Raw genomic sequence first — 18,692 nt, forward strand, 5'->3', positions numbered from 1 at the left:
ACCATTAGAGAGTACAGTCTTAAAAGATACAACAATATACTGTTCACAATTGCTCACACTCAGCAGCTGTGATAAAACAGACTGACAGGCCTCAAAGTCAGTAGATCACATTTAAAGACAAGAAAAGAGATTTCCACATGAACTGAAGCCATTGCAAGGTACTTTTTACAGTTCAAGATTATGAAGAGCCATTGTATAGATGCAGATAATTGTTATGTACTCTTTGGCTCTTATAATCAAAATAGGACTTCAGAGGAAGAATTTCTATCTTAAATATTGACTAAAAATTACTATGAGTCAAGTTGGTGTGCACATATGCAACGTCATTTAAAATATATATATATATATATATATATTATTTTATTTTATTTTATTTTATTTTATTTTATTTTATTTTATTTTATTTTGTGCTAATATCTTCACAGTGAGCATGAAGGTCTAGGGACATGAACAGTAGAAGCATATATGTTTTAACATCCATGAACTTGCATATGTGACATGTAATTTTGAATAGTATTTCACGGGTGAAATTGAGCACAGCCTACCTTGGGTCTGGATGCTTCTTTCGGGAATCCCAAGACTCTGTGTTCTCCAGTCTAGCAATTCAAAGTTCAGAATCAAAACACATAGTCAGCCTTCAACTAGAAGTTCTGTGTGATGTCTCTTCATTAATTAATGCATTCAGAACAAAATCAGACGTTACAAAAATGTGCAGCTAGCTCATGCTATCTGCATCTAACTTCTGTGTGGCAGTCCAACGTTGAATACAAGACCTTCCAAGCTAGATGTGGCTCTGGGCAGGATGGTCTAGTGGTGGCAACCCTGCCCATGGCAGGGGGATTGAAACTAGAAAATATTTAAGGTTTTTTTTCAATTCAGGACATTCTATGATCTGATGATTCTATGTTTCACCACTAAAATTCCCATTTGTCTACTACCTTTCACACCTCAAGATTTTTTTCTGTATCTCTGTAGCTGATTAGTAGCATGCTTGCAAGATACAAGGGTTAAGTTCACTTTCTTGGTAGGAAACTGCACAAGAGTGTATTTTCTTTAAACAGCTGAACAATCCCAATCACATATAGGGAAAACCTTCCCCACATTTTATTTCCCATTTTTGGGGAATACATCAAGCTTGAGGGATAAGTAACCTGGTTCTGGCAGAGCCCAAGAGAGAAAGCATGGAGGAGAAGCTGATCCCATCTTAATGATTCGTGATTCCCTGAAAAATTATTATAGTAATGGTTACAATAGGAGCAGTTTGTCAGGGATGAAGTAAATGATTTTCAAATGTTGGAGCATTTATGAAGCCCTGGGTGCCTGTCAAGGAAAGGACCTCTAGCACACACTATGGAGTTGTTGCAAAGATACAACAAGTTTAAGTTGCCAAGCCCTCTGCTATGCCACAGTGGGTTCCATTGCTACCCCTGCTCCCAATGTCCCTCCTCCCTTTGATGGAGTAGAAAGAATCCAGACCTTTACCAGGGTGCACACCCAGAATCCTGGCAAACTGCGCTCACTTTTAAAATCATCTAAACTGAAAAGATAGCTTCATTACGGTGAGACATTATTTTATATAGACTCAGCTCATGACAAGCATGATGCCATTGCAAACTGAGTCTGCAGAAGTCCATTGAGATAGATACAAAATAAACCACCACTGAAACGAATTTATGACTTTATCTCATTCTTGGCTCTGAATTTCTTAATCTTTCCTTTTTTTTTTTTTTTTTTTTTTTTTTTTTTTTTTTTTAATTATTTTAATCAGAATCTACAAACAAGGTATGGGAAAGTAGGCATAGTCCCTTTTTATTTAGGAGCCCTCAGATCTGAAAGGCTAAAGTCTGGGCTACACCAGGAAACCTGAAGCAACCAAAGCCAGGAAACATAACAAGACAAAACCAATGAATATAAATAATTAATGACACCTCACAAAGATTTGTCAGACCAGGGAAAAAAAATAAAAATCAATCACTGTGGGACACTTAAGTAACAAAATAAAATAAGGAAAAATAAGGAAAAATTGGAAGCAAACAAGTGTCCTTCTAGTTGCCAAAATACTTGTAAGCCACCTTCATTTGATGTAGTGAAATTTACCAGCTGGGTAAATGGGTGTTGCTACAATACATAAACCATCTGCAGAACATCTGCAGTTACAAACACTTATAAGCTGAAGAAAAGCAGTTGTGTCATGTTCTATTGCAAACATGAAACCAAAGAAAGAATTTGGACTTTCATCAATCAGCTTAATACTTCAAGGTGTACCATTTGCAAGAAAATGAGGAAAGAAGTGAGATTTCTCTGTTTTTGGCATTTTATTACTAGCATTAAGTCTGCCTAGACTGAAAATTTGAGATTAAGCACATTTTTCCTCACTATAGAATATTTTAATGATCACAATTCTCCCATAAGTCATGTAGCTCTGATACAGAATCAGATACTGAGTTTCATTTCCTTAGGTGTCAGATTGCCTATTATCTGCACAGGAGTTTGACTCATGTGTCAGCTAATTCACTGACACCAAATCATGAAAGTATCTGTAGATAAGGCAAACTGGATGGAAGAGCTGAAGAAACAGTGGAATTACACTGTCTTAGAAAATACATACATTCAATCTATTGCACTACAGCTGAGAATCAATGGGGCTTTTTGTTTCTTTCTTTCTTTTTTTTTTTTTTTTCCCATCAATTTTTCTTCTAGATGTAGGGAAACCTACCACTGCTTTTGCTGTAGAAATCTATGCAGCATCTGCTCCTTAGCACTTATAGAAAGGCATGTTTGACACCAGGTCACTTCATCTTCACTCCATGGTATAGCCAAAGAAGGCAGGTTGCTGCAGGTCAAGCTAAATGCATCTGAGTCACAGTCCATTCCATTTTGTAGAAAGAATTTGTTCATTCCTTTTTTTAAGAAATAATTTATCCCCTACCTTTTCTGCATGAAGGACACTCTCCATTTTGACCTAGCAGAACAGAGAGGAGCTAGAGAGCATGTCCTTCACCTCCTCTTTTTGCCTTCCTTTTTTCAAAATCATAGCACCACTAAGTAGCTCTTTCACTAAAATCAGAAAGATAGCAGCAGGGAAGGATTTGGGATGCAGTATTTAATGTAGGATAAAATTACCTAATGTGGATGCATTTTGAATGTCATGCTAACGGTTCAGTTCTGAGAAGGATAAGTAATGCAGAATACTTAATGTATCATTTCACAGTGGAAAAACTTTTTTCTTTTTTTCTCTACGGATGTTCTCAAAGGAAGACATACTAAAATGACTCTTCCAATGCTTACTCTATATGGATATTTTTCATCTATTTTTTAATTTTATTTTTGTTTATTTATTTATTTTTGCTTTAGGGACAGTCACTACTCATGTCCTAGAGGGTCCTGGAGATCATATATCTGAATTTCTAGGAAGAGCATCAACACTTCTTAAAAACATACTTTCAATATATTATTTGTCAGAGATTGTTTTGTAAGTGGTGGCTCAATGCTGTACAAGTCTTTCCACAGTCCAGTTGTTGCCAGCTGCAAGAGCAACAGAGAGAATACCTTTGAAGGGAGTAGGAGGAATAGAAAAACTAGAAAATTCTGATATTGCTGCGATAGACTTTTTATGCACTGACAATTAGAATCATGTTTTTGAGTGGAAGCATTCTGAAAGGGAATATCCAATGCACAGTTATTATTGGTAATAAGAATGCAAAAGAAAGCTAAGTATTTTTAAACACAGTTCCTTCCCTTTATGATCTGTTTCCTACAGTAAAATGCCTCAAGCCAGAACCACTAAAGGTTATAGTTAAATACAACAATGGTGTGTGCCAGAATTATGATGAGTTGTAGATATTTACTGAATTTGCTTAAATTGTGCTTTCCTATATGTATATATAATACATGATTGACAAGATTCCATCAAGATGTAGGACCTGGGAAGTCACTAAGTGGGAAAAATGTATAATAATTGTAAAATATATATTATGCAACTTTTATAATAATGTAATATATCCTATGTATTATCAGATAGTATTAACACAGATGCATCTGCAGCATATTTTATGTTCTTTTCTGATGATTTTTTTTTTCCAGAACAATTTTCCCACTCAAAGGAGAAAAATACAGGTCTGTCTTTCTATTCTCCTGGCAGATTAGTATTTTTCCTTACATGGTTTCTCAAACCTTAAATAAAATTTATAGGACCTTAGTAGTGAAGCAGACAGAAAAAATTCAGTGAAAGGTAATAATCTTTTTTGATATTACCTAGATCCCTCTAGAAAATATGATTCAGTAAAACCCTAATAAATGATGTCCATTTCAAGCACATTGTTGAAACAAAAGTTATTTTACATGTGTAATGAATATGAAAAGTAAGCTTTGATAGAGTTTTAGAAAAGATTTTTCTGACATAGAGATGAGTATTTGCATATTAAAGATATGTTCAACACTAGATTGAAGACACAATCAAAAGCTTCACATTTAACTTGCATATTTCTAAGGGGTTTATTTTACTCTCCAGGTGGATAAACCTCATCACACAGTGGTGAGGAAAATTTTCATGAAGGTACAAAATGATAGAGTAAAAAGATGAAGTAACAGATTTAGAAGATGGCTCTGAAAGTTACACCTCCTGTTTCGTAATGTAGGCTCAGGGAGCCAGAGGCGATGTTGGTGGTATGTGGAGGTTGTGGCAGTGGATGCTGAACCTTTCAAACATTAAAGTTTGTTGCTGTGCAACAGATGGCGGCAGAAGGGCATTTTGACAGAATGGGGCCTGGCATAGAAGTACGTATGAAACAAAGGTATGGAGCTGAATTTTTCCATGCAAAAAATAAAAATAAAAAATGGCACCATTGACATTCAGTGGCAGTTGTTGAATATTTAAATGAACCAGCTGATGTGTGTTTAGTGTGACAGTGGTGGATTATTTTGGCAGTAGTAACAAAAATGTGAAAGACAAGCCATGTTCCAGATGGCCATGCAGATTTTTATGAGCATGGCATGCAGGCTTTTGTTCATTGCTGGCAAAAATATGTAACTAATAGTGGTGACTATGTTGAAAAATAGTGTTCTGTAGCTGAAAAATTGCTCTATCAAATAGTGTTATTGCACTCTTTGTTTCTTTTGCAGTTTTCATGGAAATAAATAGGAAGCACTGCTTTTGGAGTGACATGCTTGGAATAGCAAGAAACAACTGTGTAGAAGATATAACAAATTCGGGAATAAGAAGAAATCAAAACCAACACTGATGAATTGGAAGAAGGAATATAATAACTTGGCTGGCACAGGAGGCATTCTTACTAACATCAGACATCATGTTTAAATAAGACCTTAATATATATACACACACATATGTATATGTTCCACCATATTTCTTCAGTAATATATATATATATATATATATAAATTATATAAGGCCATATGCATTCATGTTTAATTTAGGTTTTTATATTCATTGATGACACCAAAATAGATCATCTCTGGATCTTATTGTCACTGTGCATTAGTGACCTGGTAATGGACAAAGAATGGAAAGTAATTATTAACAAATAATTTGACATTAGCTTCTACTTTTTCTTCTTTTTCTTAGTTCTTGAAATATTTAGAGATTCCTTGTGATCTGCAGACCATTTAAGCTATTTTAAGTGTAGTGTAACACTGTGTTTCCAAACTTGGAAGCAGCATTTCTGCCCAGTCCTAAAGTATCCAGCCAAAATCAATGCACACAAATCCATGGGCCTTGGTGAGGTGCACCCATGTGTACTGAGAGAACTGGCAGAGGTGGTTACTGAATCACTCTCTATCATCTTTGAAAGGTCTTGGCAAATGAGAGAGGTGCCTGAAGACTGGAGGATAGCCAAGGTAACTCCAGTCTTCAAAAAGAGCAAGAAGGAAGATCTGAGAAACTACAGACCAGCCAGTCTCACCTCTTCCCTTGGAAAGGTGAAGGTACAGTTTGTTCTGGATACCCTCACCAAACAATTGGAAGAGAAGAAAGTTATCAGGAGTAGTCAACATGGATTCACCAATGGGAAATCATGCTTGACTAACGTGTTAGCTTTCTGTGATGTCATCACTATCTGAGTAGATGTGGGGAGAGCACTGAATGTCGCCTACCTTGACTTCATCTAGGCATTTGACACCATCTCCGAAAACATCCTTGTGAAATTTAGAAAATGTGAGATAGATGAGTGAACAGTGAGGTGTGCTGAGAACTGGATGACTGGCAATGCTCAGATGACAACTGATGACAACTGAAGACAGCCATCAGTAGTGCAGAGTCTAGTTAGAGACCTTTAACTAGTAGGGCTTCCCAGGGGTCAGTGCTGGGTCCAGTCCTGTTCAACATCTTTGTTAGTGACATGGATGATGGAATGGAGTCCACTTTCAGCAAGTTTGCTTATGATACAAAGCAGGGAGGAGCATCTGATACATCAAAAGGTTCCATACTAACATATGGAGAAACTTCCTTATGGTAGGGGTGACAGAGCACTGAAACAGGTTGCCCAGGGAAGTTGTAGAGTCTCCTTCTAAAGTGACATTCAAGACCCATCTGGATGCCTACCTGTGAGATCTCTTCTAGGGATCCTGCTTTAATAGGGTGTTGGACTTAATGATATCTTGAGGTCCCTTCCAATCCCTGCAATTCTGTAATTGTGTGAGTCAGAATTTATCTAGGCCAGGATCTTTCAGGGCTTCATCCCCCTTACAGTGTAGTGTATGCACTTCCAGATGGTCTACAGAACTCTAACATATATGTAATTTTTAAAATGTTAGTTAAGACTGATTAAATTTGCATTTCTCTACTCCCTCAGTGGAACACTGCAACAGTTCAGTCTGCAGTCATGGTACAGTCCTCATGACAAAGCATTAACTGCATGATGTGCACCAGAATTCCCTCAGGAGAAAAATCACAGCTCATAATTGCCTCAAATCATGCAAAATTAGATCACTCTTTTTCTCATAAATGTATCACACTTTCTACATAGCTCTTTCTCTTGTTAAATGAAAGCATCTTTCATTTATGTCCCACAAATTAAAATGAAAGGCTAGCCCCCTTTCCTGCTTGGTCTCCTCCAGAATAACCATGTGTGGGCTCGGGGGCCTGATCTTTGCAGCACTATTTTATGTGACACATGATCATTTTCACTGAATTTATAATTTTCTGCTTAAACGTTCCAAAGCATGCCTCCATTCACAGCTTCAAATGGATGTACCCTGCATGCAATAGTATATTTCTGAAATGTAATCAATATTACAGGTGAATGATAATTTTCTGATACAAATCCATTTCTCAGGGTATGTTTTTCTAAGTTTCCTATAAAATCTGAAGGTGGGAGAGAAAGTTTCTCATATGATATATTTATTTCTGATGTTCCTTTCATCTTCAGTGTCACTACACATTCACAACCACTGAACCCAGTAGCCTGATAAGTCCATTGAAAATAAGCATAAAATCTCCTTTGGATGGGTCAAAATTCAGAAATGCCTTTTTGTAAAAGTGTAAAAATTAGCCTAAAGGGATATTAGAATATTAGAAGAAATGTTTTTTCTTTCTTTCTTTCTTTCTCTCTTTTTTTCTCTCTCCCTCTCTCCCTCTCTCCCTCTCTCCCCCTCTCCCTTTCTTTTTCTTTCTTTCTTTCTTTCTTTCTTTCTTTCTTTCTTTCTTTCTTTCTTTCTTTCTTTCTTTCTTTCTTTCTTTCTTTCTTTCTTTCTTTCTTTTCTTTCTCTTTATCTTTCTTCTTCTTTCTTTTTCCTTCTTTCCTCTTTCCTTCTTTCCCTTCTTTCCTTTCTTTCCTTTTTCTTTTCCTTCTTGTTCCCTTCTTTCTTTCTTCTTTTCTTTCTTTTCTTTCATTTTCTTTCTTTTCTTCCTTCCTTCCTTACCTTCCTTCCTTCGCTTTCCTCTCCTTCCTTCCTTCCTTCCTTCTTCCTTTCCTCCTTCTCTCCTGTCCTTCCTTCCCTTACCTTTCCTTCCTTTCCTTCCTTCCTTCCTTTCCTTCCTTTCCTTCCTCCCTTCCTCCTTCCTTTCCTTCCATTCCTTCCCTCCTTACTTCCTTCCTTCCTTCTTTCCTTCCTTCCTTCCTTCCTTCCTTCCTTCCTTCCCTTCTCCTTCCTTCCTTTCCTTCCTTCTTCCTTCCTCCTTCCTTCCTTCCTTCCTTCCTTCCTCTTCCTTCCTGTCCTTCTTCCTATCCTTCCTCTCCTTCCTTTCCTTCCTTCCTTCCATCGCTTCCGTCCTGCCTTCCCTTCCTTTCTTTTTTTTCTATTCTTTCTTTCTTTCTTTCTTTCTTTCTTTCTTTCTTTCTTTCTTTCTTTCTTTCTTTCTTTCTTTCTTTCTTTCTTTCTTTCAGAAAATTGACCATGCATTGTTCTCTCAGGAAGACAAACTTGTTTTTGTTTGTTTGTTTGTTTGTTTTGAAACATCCATCACTCCATTTTGAACTTAAACAAAACAGGTAAAATCAAGTTTGTGGCAGACTTTAAATGGCAAGACAAAAAAAATCTTAGCACTGAGTAGATTTGAAAGCTTTGCTTCCAAAAGCATGATGCATGAGAAGCATGAAAATGAACTATTTGGCACAAAATGTTGTTACTGAAATATAGACTAATCTTAGGAATGCAAACCAATCTGACACCACTTCAGCAAGCTTTTCCTTAAGCTTTTTCTCAATCTCTAGAGAGTTTCAGAAGCAGCTTGTATGGGAAAGTTAGATATGTGAGTATGTATCAAGTGAGCTTTCCAAGTTATCTTCCTAAGATCCCTAAACAATGCCAAGATAAATACTCCAAGAGACTTACAAATGAATCTGTTGTAGATTATTATTATTTTTTTTTAAAGACAGTTTTATGATTATATGGATAATCATACCAGAAACAAGCGATGATGGCTCTTTTTAAATCTCTCCACTTAGAAGATTAATTTAGGTATATGCTGGTTTTGACTGGGATAGAATCAATTTTATCACAGTACCTTGTATGTTGCTAAGTTCTGGATTTGTGATGAAAAACAGCATTGATAACAGTCACTTTTTTTTTTAGTTGCAGAGAAGTGCTTACACTGAGTCAAGGCCTTTTCTGCTTCCCCTGCTGCCTTGCAAGCCAACAGACGGGAGTATAGAAGGAGTTGGAAGGAAACAAGCATGAGAAGCAGAACAGCTGACCCAGAATGAACAAAGAAATGTTCCATACCATGGCACCATGTACAGAAGTAGAAACAGAGGTAAAGAAGAAGGAAAGGTGGAGTGTTAGTGATGGTATTGGCCTTCCTTAATGAAATGCTGCACAAGATGGAACCTGCTTTCCCAGTTATGGTTGAACATCTGCCTGCCAGTGGGAAGAAGTGTAAGAACTACTTTTGCTATCTCTGTACGGCTCTTTTGCCTGAAATACTCACAACAAAGTGCTTTTTAAAAGTACCTTTTCTCTGGAAGGTCAAAATAGGCAGTCTTTTAAAGTGCCAAGAACTCAAGAGGATAGTGAAAGGCAAATGGCATCCTAAACTTACTAGTCAAAAACCTCTGCAGATCCATTTGAGTCAACTGAAGTTAAAGCTCTCTTCGTTGGTAAAAAGGACCTAAGGAAAGGAAAGAATGAAGTCTGATGATATCTTCTTTCCCTCTGAAAATCCTGCCAAGGTGAACTCTAACAGTGCAGAACTTTGCATCTTCATTAAACGAGTTGGTCAGAAATTCCTCCATCTCCTCCTTCATCTTTTATTACCTGCTCCACAATACGAGATTGTGCTTTATGGCCTTCATACTCACCCAAGGAGTACTGGAATGGCAGATGAAAAGGAAAAGGAACAGGAGGCAATGTCAATAAACAATAAGAGACAACTGGAGATTCATCACACTTGCTAGGAGGCAATTTTCAATTAATAGAAAGAACTATTGTTAAAACGTGGATAGAATAAAAAAAAATCATACACTAGTAATCTCTTCCTAAATGATACTGTGCATGTTTTCTATATGAATAGTCTAATGAAAGATTTATGGCTAATATGTGAACTTCAGAATTACTGCTGCATTGACTATCTCTAAAGACTGTGCCCTTACTACCTTTTTCTCAGAAGTATATAAATTTGCTTTAATTAACAGTTGCAGCCCTCAGCTCAGACTGGACTCTATAGAGGTAGTCACTGTACACAGAAAAAAGAAAAAAAGAACATGCTGAAATGGAAAGGTTTGCTTAAAGTCAAACAGGATTTTCATGACTGAAATAATGCTAGACTCCCCACTCCAGCACCTTTTACTACTTTTCCCCTTAATTCTACCATTACTTTAAGAATGTTACTTTTAGCACCCTTTAGTTTTTTTGTCCAATAGAATATTCATGGATACTGAAAAGAAAACTGACATATTTTTAAGAAAGCAACCATGGAACAATCATGATTTTCATTAAATGTATTTTTCATTTGGACTTGAATGGAGATTACTGATTTCACACAAAAACATATTGCATAGGAACTTGCATAATGAACACCAAAATATTGACATAATGATATATGAAAATTTGATCAGTCATCTTGAAATTTGGAAGGAGTTAAAAGATATTGCCAGTACATTCCTGTAAGTGAACTGTAGCTACTGCTCTGCATGATTCTAATTCCCATAATAACAAATCTGATGACCTCTAAGACTGAGTACCTTATGCTCCTACACTCTTCCTGGCTTTTCTCTCCCCAGGTAAGCTGGAGGGTAACTGGGATGAAGTCAGAATGTCTAACCAGGAGCCAAGGGTGCTGTTCATTCTGTAGCCAGTATTTTCCTCCATGTTTATCTTGATGAGCAACAGTATTGCTGCATGATAAAGCATCACAGTTCTCATTTAAATTCTGAAATAAAATACAAGTTTTTCGAGTCTTGCTTTCTTCATGTTTGTCAGGCATGTATATTCTATCTCTAATCTTATTTATAAACAGAATAAAACAGAGATAAATAAACAGAACAAAAAAAAAAAAAAAAAGTTGGGTAACAGCAATTATTTCGCAGAATTTATAACCAGTTACTTTTATTACTCTGTACCAAACAAAACTGCTTTAAAAACTTTTCTGTAAATTATCATTAGGTAGTGATGACAGATGGTATATCCACCTGCTTCTTGTTCCCTTAGTTACATCAATAATATTATACAACTCTATAAAACAGCTTACACTAAGGGACTGTTGTCATCAGCCATCAATGTTTACTGGGCCAGAATAACAATGAGGTCTTACTACAGACAGTAAAGCATTTGCTGAATATCTCAGTTATGGAGAAATCCCACTTAGGAAAAAAAAAAGAAAAAAGAAGTGGAAAAGAGATTATAAACTAATGGGAGTACTTTACCCAGCTCTAATTTTCAGTGTCCAGTAACTAAAATTACAATATGCATGAAGCATCATAGCAGACAGGTCTTTTCACTTTAATTGTAAGCCGGAGACTCTGGAAAGTAATGTATTCTCTTTCTGATTGGCTTTCTTGCTATGTTTTAATCATAAATGCTTTCATATCTTTTTATTTTATATGCCCATACAGCCCAGGGCTGATCCCTGTGTGGGTCTGCCACCACTCTCTTGTATCCCTCCTGCTTCCATCTCTGCATTTTCTTCTTTCCAGCATGCAGATCCATAAACCGCTGTGGTCTCCTAGCAGCATGCTTCTGCTTTGCAGAGAACCATGTTGGTTTTGCAGGATGGCACAGCAGTGAGTTGCAGAACTGCCTTCAGGGTCTGCTAGTAGGAATGCTGCACTCCCATGTTTTAGATAAATGGTGTGATTGCACATTTAGGGGGAGGTACAGCCCTCCCCCAGCAGCCTTGCTGGATCACAGTGACTGAGGATTCTCGTAATTTTCCTCTTCCACAACAGTACTCAGACCACAAAAGAACCTTCTTCCTCTTCAATTTCAGGGTGTTCATACTTACCCTTTCAGTCTCCCCTTGCAGTGTTCAGGTCACAGTGCTTTTGAGCTGAACTTCATAATGCTTTTTTTGCTGACTGGAGGGAGAACATTTTCACCCCACAAATTAATTACACTACAGAAATGCAACACATCTGGATATTACTGGTAGCTCAAAAATTCTGGCTTATGCTACATTAATCAAACTCCCCGTCAAGCTTTAAGTTATCTGGGGTTGTTTTTCCTAACACCAAGCTAATTGATACAGTTGGAGAAAACAAGAAGCAACACTTGAATGAAATAATATTTTTCAAAAAGGCATCCTGTGCTCCAATATGTTTGTTTATTCTAGAATAATTCATAATATGTATATGTATATATATATATATATATATATATATATTATATATATATATATACATATATTAACTTCAGACAAAAATCCTTCCCCTTCATAGAGGAATCCCTGTATAAAAAACCATTATTATACATTTTATAAAATGATTTTCTTCTGCAAAATGTAATCTTTACATATTTATACAGGTGAAATGTTCTCCAGAGTTCACAGGCTTTTCAACAAAGTTACTGAGGAGGTATGAGTTTCTGGAGGAAAATTCAGGACTATGAGCAAATTAGGACATGTATCTTTTTATTTGTTTGAGAGTATAAGTAACATGATCGATAAAACACGTGTGACAGAGAGTGATGCTAACAACTACCATCAGGAATATCAAATACTAAATATAAAAGGAAAAAAATGCAAGAATATGGGAGGAACTATCCATCAAGGAAATTCTTTAGAAATGATGATATCCCCAAATAATATGTTTTCAATAGTTGTTTATGAGATTAATTTTCAAGTGAGAGAATTTAGGTTAACCAGTAGCTCTCAATCAATGCAACATGCATTATTATGAACTATTCAGGATAAAGGTAGAAAAGGAAAACTTTTATTATAGTAAGCAGCTCTAAGAAAAGGTTTATATAGCACATCATCTCACAATAACATTTTCTTTTAGTTCTCCTAAGGTCATTTGAATAATAATAACAATAATAAAATATTAGTCATCAATGTAATAGCATGTAATAACACAGCATATATTACTCAAAAATTGCAAGATATTCTCATAAAGTACAGTTTTCTTTTATTAATATTTCCACATTTCTGACTGGAGCTTAGTTATCATCAATAAAGAAATGACAAGGCAATATAGATTATAAGATTTGCTGAAAATACATTTCTTTTATCCTCTTGCATCTAACGTCTTTTTGGGCAGAAAAAGTCATGACAGAATGACAGGAAGAAAGAAATCATAGTTGGATTTGATCCTAATACCCATCTTTGCTTGCAAAAAGATGATTCACTTTTTGAATGTATGTATATATATATATATATATATACTGCTTTAATGAAACTCAGTTGTCGGCTCCTGTTCACAACATCAGTACCACTACCTCTGCATGACAGTCTGTCACAATGCTTTACAGGCTTAGAGTATTTCTGTTTTAGATGACATACTGATTAAAGCTACTCAGTCTACGACCCAACAGAAAGTGTTAATTTCTCTCCCCCTCTCTCTCTCTATCACTCAAAAAAAAAAAAAAAAAAAAGTCTAGTTTTTAACATTCAAAAAATGTTCCAGTTTATAAGTTACATTTTTTCCTTCAGAATATCTCACAAATGAGTGAAGGTGAAGCTGTCTTTGGAACCTTACTGTTCAAGCAGTCTGTATCATTAGAATAAATCTGACAAACAAAAAGTTGATCTATCCTTTTGTAGTAAATGTTGGCTGTATTCTTATTTAGTATATTCTGATTCTATATGAGATTGCCCTCTTGTGCTTTGAGCAATTTGTAGTCTATTAGAGCACAGTGCCAGATTTAGTAGTTGACACCCTGATCAAAGTAAGGGGTTGTAACTCTATGATCTTTAAGGTCCCAAGCCATTCTGTAATTCTGCGATTATCTTGATGCTAAAATGAATTGGTAATGCTTTTACGGCTATATATTCTTGAGCTGTGCTCTTGACTGTCTTGGATACAGGGCTTTTAGTTATCACAGAGCAGAGAGAGAATAATCGAAATATGCTGAGAATATCTATGAAGAGATCATTATCTCTGCAAGACAGCAAGGAATCCCTGATAGGAATAAATTATAGGGAAAATTAAAGTCAAGGATTTGATTTCATATAGCTGGAATATTAACAATGGCACCTAATATCATACAGTATTATCATCTACCTGTAGACCTCATGAAAAATCTTGTCCGTGGCATACTATGCCTTATAGGAGATGATAAAAGAAGGAACATTTCTCTCTCCCTCACCACAGCTTCATTATTATTACTATTATTATTTTTAAGGATAACTTCTATATTGCATAGCTTAGCTGGGGGAGAAGAGATTTAAGAAGAATGCTTCTCCTGAGTTTTCTCATCACGTATTCACGTATATATAACAAATGTCAATGGGAAACAAACAGTGCAAACTATTCTCTGTTCTTTTCATCTGAGAACACTATTTACACACAACCAGATTTCCACTGGATTGAAGAACGAATAGAAATGGAGTAAGAAAAACACAGATAATTATTTTTGCATTACCACTTTTTTTTCGCTATGAAAACCTTGCCCTGCACTTTAGATATCCACTGAATTATTATCTGAAGCTTCACAGCTTCTTCATCCTTCTCCCTTGCATTTTATTTAATATAATTACAGTGAGAATGTGATTAGGAATATGAATGAACAATTTTTTTTTTTTTCATGTCTTTTAACCCATTTTCATTTATTTATTTATTTATTTATTTCCTCATGGGAGTATCCTTTAAATTCAAAAGTCATTGTGAAAACTAGACAGCTGCCCCAAAATCACCTTTTAACACCCATATTTACCCAACAGATAATGTGGACAAAATCAGATCGTCTTCAGAGGAGAAGTTTGGGATGGGATGGGATAGGAAAGGGAATAGCTTTCAATTTCCATTTCTTTTCTAAAGCAATTGAATATTGAATATATTCTCACCTTAACCAGTGTAGTTTCAGATTTGATTTTTTTTCCTTATAAATAACGTCATTGTAGTTCAGAATGGAGAGCTGGAGCAGAAAGTCAAAGAATACATTATATTTACAGCCAACTTACTCAGAATAAATGTTTTCTATCCACTGTCGTACACTTCAAAATGTCAAAAAAAATGTTAAAAATAAATAAATAAATCTCAGAATCCTTCCAATTGCATCATTAATGTAAATTCATTGCTCCAATATTCCAAATTTTTCCTTTTCAAGGTTTTCATTCTTCATACCTCACATATCCTACTCTTAATTCTCTTTTAGTTAATCTCAAGAGTCTGCTGCCAGGAGAGAACAAGCTTTAAGGTTCTGCAGGAACCTCCTATCCATGCTGCTCCTGCTGAAAAACTCTGTTCCACTTCTAATGGATCAACCAGTGTAGACTATGGCAGGTAAAGCTGCTTTTCACACTTTATAGTGAGAAGCATGTGTGAAAGACAGAACTGTTTTTCTTTTATTGTCTCAAAGTTTGCTTTCGTGAGGCCTTTCTGATGATAAGACTCTGACAGGCAACTGCTAACTATCCAGGAGGGTGAATGGTGGGTGTTATCGTGCCATCCCTGCTTAGGACTGCAAAGATAAGCAGGAACAAGACAAGCAGTCTTTTCCCGGAGTGCTGCTGGGAGGAGCAGACCCCTGCAGAAGGTGGTAAATCTTGTGTCAGGCAACAGAGACCTCCAACCCTTGCTGGCTTATCTGTGGGACAGGAATGTCAGAAAAGTTAGTTTTAAATCTTTTTACAAAGAAGCGTTTGTTAAGAAGAAGAAGAACCTCCCACCGAAATGGGGGATAAAAGGCCCTTGCTAAACTGGGGACTTTGGAGACAAACTCCCAAAGACACCTTTGACGGATAATTCCCTGAGGGGAAAACCTTGTCGGAAGAACCCCGGGACCGGCTTGCTGCGGAGCTCCCTGGCTGTCTCCCATCCCCTGCGGCGATCAGACGAGTTCCTGAGATCATTGGACCTACTGTGTACCTCGCTGGACCCACGGTGGTGACTATCTCTTTCGCTCTCTGCAAAGACTCCTTGCTTACATTTCCTACTTTTTCTATCGCCTACCTTCCCTTCCCCATCTCCCTAAAAACGCCTAGGACTTTAATAAACTGGTTGGACCAACATTTGAACCGTTGCTTCTTAATCTCATGCCGGGTATACACATATCAAAGAACCTTGCCTCCCTCCTACAAATTGGAGCGAGACAGCATGTCAACCTTTTTGAGAAAGATTGGTAATGAGGCATAAAACCCAACCCACTCTTTTGCTTGATTCATCATATTTCACATTTTATTCCCTGTTACAACAGTGATCAGCCTGATCACTAGTTCTTCTCAGGATTTATCAAAAATTTAGAACAAATTGTTTGGGTCATCCAAGCTCATTAGCTACTCAGGTAATGCGCAATGGATATAGAAAATGAGATATTTTGTATGTGTGGTTGTAGGTAAAACTTAAAGTACAGTTGTGGTAGTGGTGCGTGGAACTTTCCAAAATATCAAGAGCTGCAAATATTTATGAAAAAAAAGAAAAAAAAAAAAGTCTGACTACAATGTTCTGATTGGGAAAAAAAAAATTGAGTACAGCTAAATTCTCATCCTAACAGAAACACCTAGTAAAGAACAAAACACTACCTGACATAAACGAGTTACTTACAACACCATGAACACTACCAGATCTCTGCTTAACATCATAATGAATGTTATACTAAATATCTAAAAGTATTTGTAAATTTTGGATTTTGTTCCAAATTCAGGCACCTTTCATTCATGAGTTTGATCTAGGTGACATTTCCTTTTAAAAATGTCTACTCTTCTGGGTTTAGACAGAGTTCAGTTTTGTTCCACAAAATCCAAGAAGCAAAACTGGAAGTGGTAACCAAGACTTGCAGAACTAACGACTCCACTAAATGACAAATTTTTTAGACTTTAGCTATACCTTCGCCCATCATCTTGGTCTCAGCAAACAAGAGTGTAGTACTACAAAAAAGAAAAATATTCAGCTGTTTTGGTAATCCCTAGGACATCATATTAAGCATCCTCTGCTACACAGTTGTCTGGTTATACGGGGTTTACGTGTTGGACCAAATTACAACATTTTTGCCTTTCACATTTACTTAGAATGACAAAGACTCCTATGGAATCACAAAATCATAGAATCAACATGGTTGGAAGGGATCTCCGGAGATTACTGAGTCCAATCCCCAGCTAAAGCAGATACCTATATCAGGTTGCCCAGAAATGCAATCAGGTGGGTTTCTAATGTCTCCAGAGATGAAATTCCACAGCCTCTGAAAAGCACAACTGCTATGACCTTGCATATGTAATACTCACTTCCCAGTCTGTACAATAGTAACAATACAATTAGAATTTGATTTCATCAGGAGATTCTTTGTCAAAACAAGCAAATAATCCATGATAATGAAAACAATCTTCTCCCCATTCCCTTTATCTCTCTTTATCCTTATTTACAGGTGTCACAGTAGCTACAGATACAGTCACTAATGAGGAAATTCTTCAACAGAAAGTGCCAGTTCCACCCACTTATTTGTGAAAGTTTCCCTCAGTTTTGTACTCTAAATTCTATTAAAGCTGCAAAATAAGAAATGGCAAGTAAAAAAAAATAAATAAATCTGTGGATTATGGATTTTTAGTACAATATCGATTTTTGTTGATTTTAAGATCTACCTTATTTCTTCAGCTGAGGTCAAACAAACTGAATTAAGAGAACTGTAGCAGTATGAATCTACACCAGTTTTCACAGTGAAATCAATACAAGAGCAAACCACAGTGGCAGGACTGTACCTTCTTAAACTTCTCTAACAGCTACTGTTAGTATTTTCCAACATAAAACGAAGGCAAAATGGATGCAGAACATTGTTATATCTGTACCTAGATCAAAGCATCAGAAAGCTTTTGGTAAAATAAATATTCCATTCCCCTGTCTGAAAGATTGGAGTAAAAGAGAACAGAATCAGCTATATGGCCTGCTATAGATCTTTTTTTTATATAAAATATGACTTCAATAGATGGCAAAATAAGAAGATTGATGGACATGTGTGTACTAAAGACAGATCATTCACAGAGGAACGAAGAAGTCTTCAGTAATGATAAAAGTACAGAATTGATTGTTATGGAGGATTACATTTTTGTTTCATAAAATTTTTGCAGCATTCACTGTTTGGTCATTGCAATAGCAACAGATGAATGGTTATTTTGAGCGTCTTTGGCAATATAAGAACTGTGTCATGAACTGCATTTTTTTAGAAGTAGATTTTAGTGTTAAGTAAAAAGAAATAAAATAGAAAAAAGCCGGCAGAAAAAGACACAAGTATATCTGTGAGTACTCGCACAAGCTTCAGAAAAAGTCTTCCTAAGTTTTGGAAAGGTAATAGAACAAGATTTCAACGTGTTTTCTGTATAGCAGAAACAACTGACTAAATTTCAGCTCAAGTAAAAAGGAGCTTCTTGTGCCAAATATGAATTGCTTTTCTCTTTCTTCTCTCCCTGTCCTTCTTTTGAAAATCATACCTATTGTATGTGTCAGTTGTACTCAGCAAAGTACTGAAAGCTTCTGCTCCCACTTAACACTAACAGACAAAGGGTTTATGACAGCCTTGAAAGAGGTACATTCCCATACTGCTCTCATATGTGTCATCTTGTAGGATAAAGTCTGGAGCTTCCCTTTTTTTCTCAACATCTCTCAAAATTAAAATGTTTTTCAAGGTGAGGATGATATTTGTTCAGGTTAGGACTGGAG

This window comes from Coturnix japonica, chromosome Z (assembly GCF_001577835.2).
Source record: "Coturnix japonica isolate 7356 chromosome Z, Coturnix japonica 2.1, whole genome shotgun sequence".
NCBI classification, from domain to species: Eukaryota; Metazoa; Chordata; class Aves; order Galliformes; family Phasianidae; genus Coturnix; species Coturnix japonica.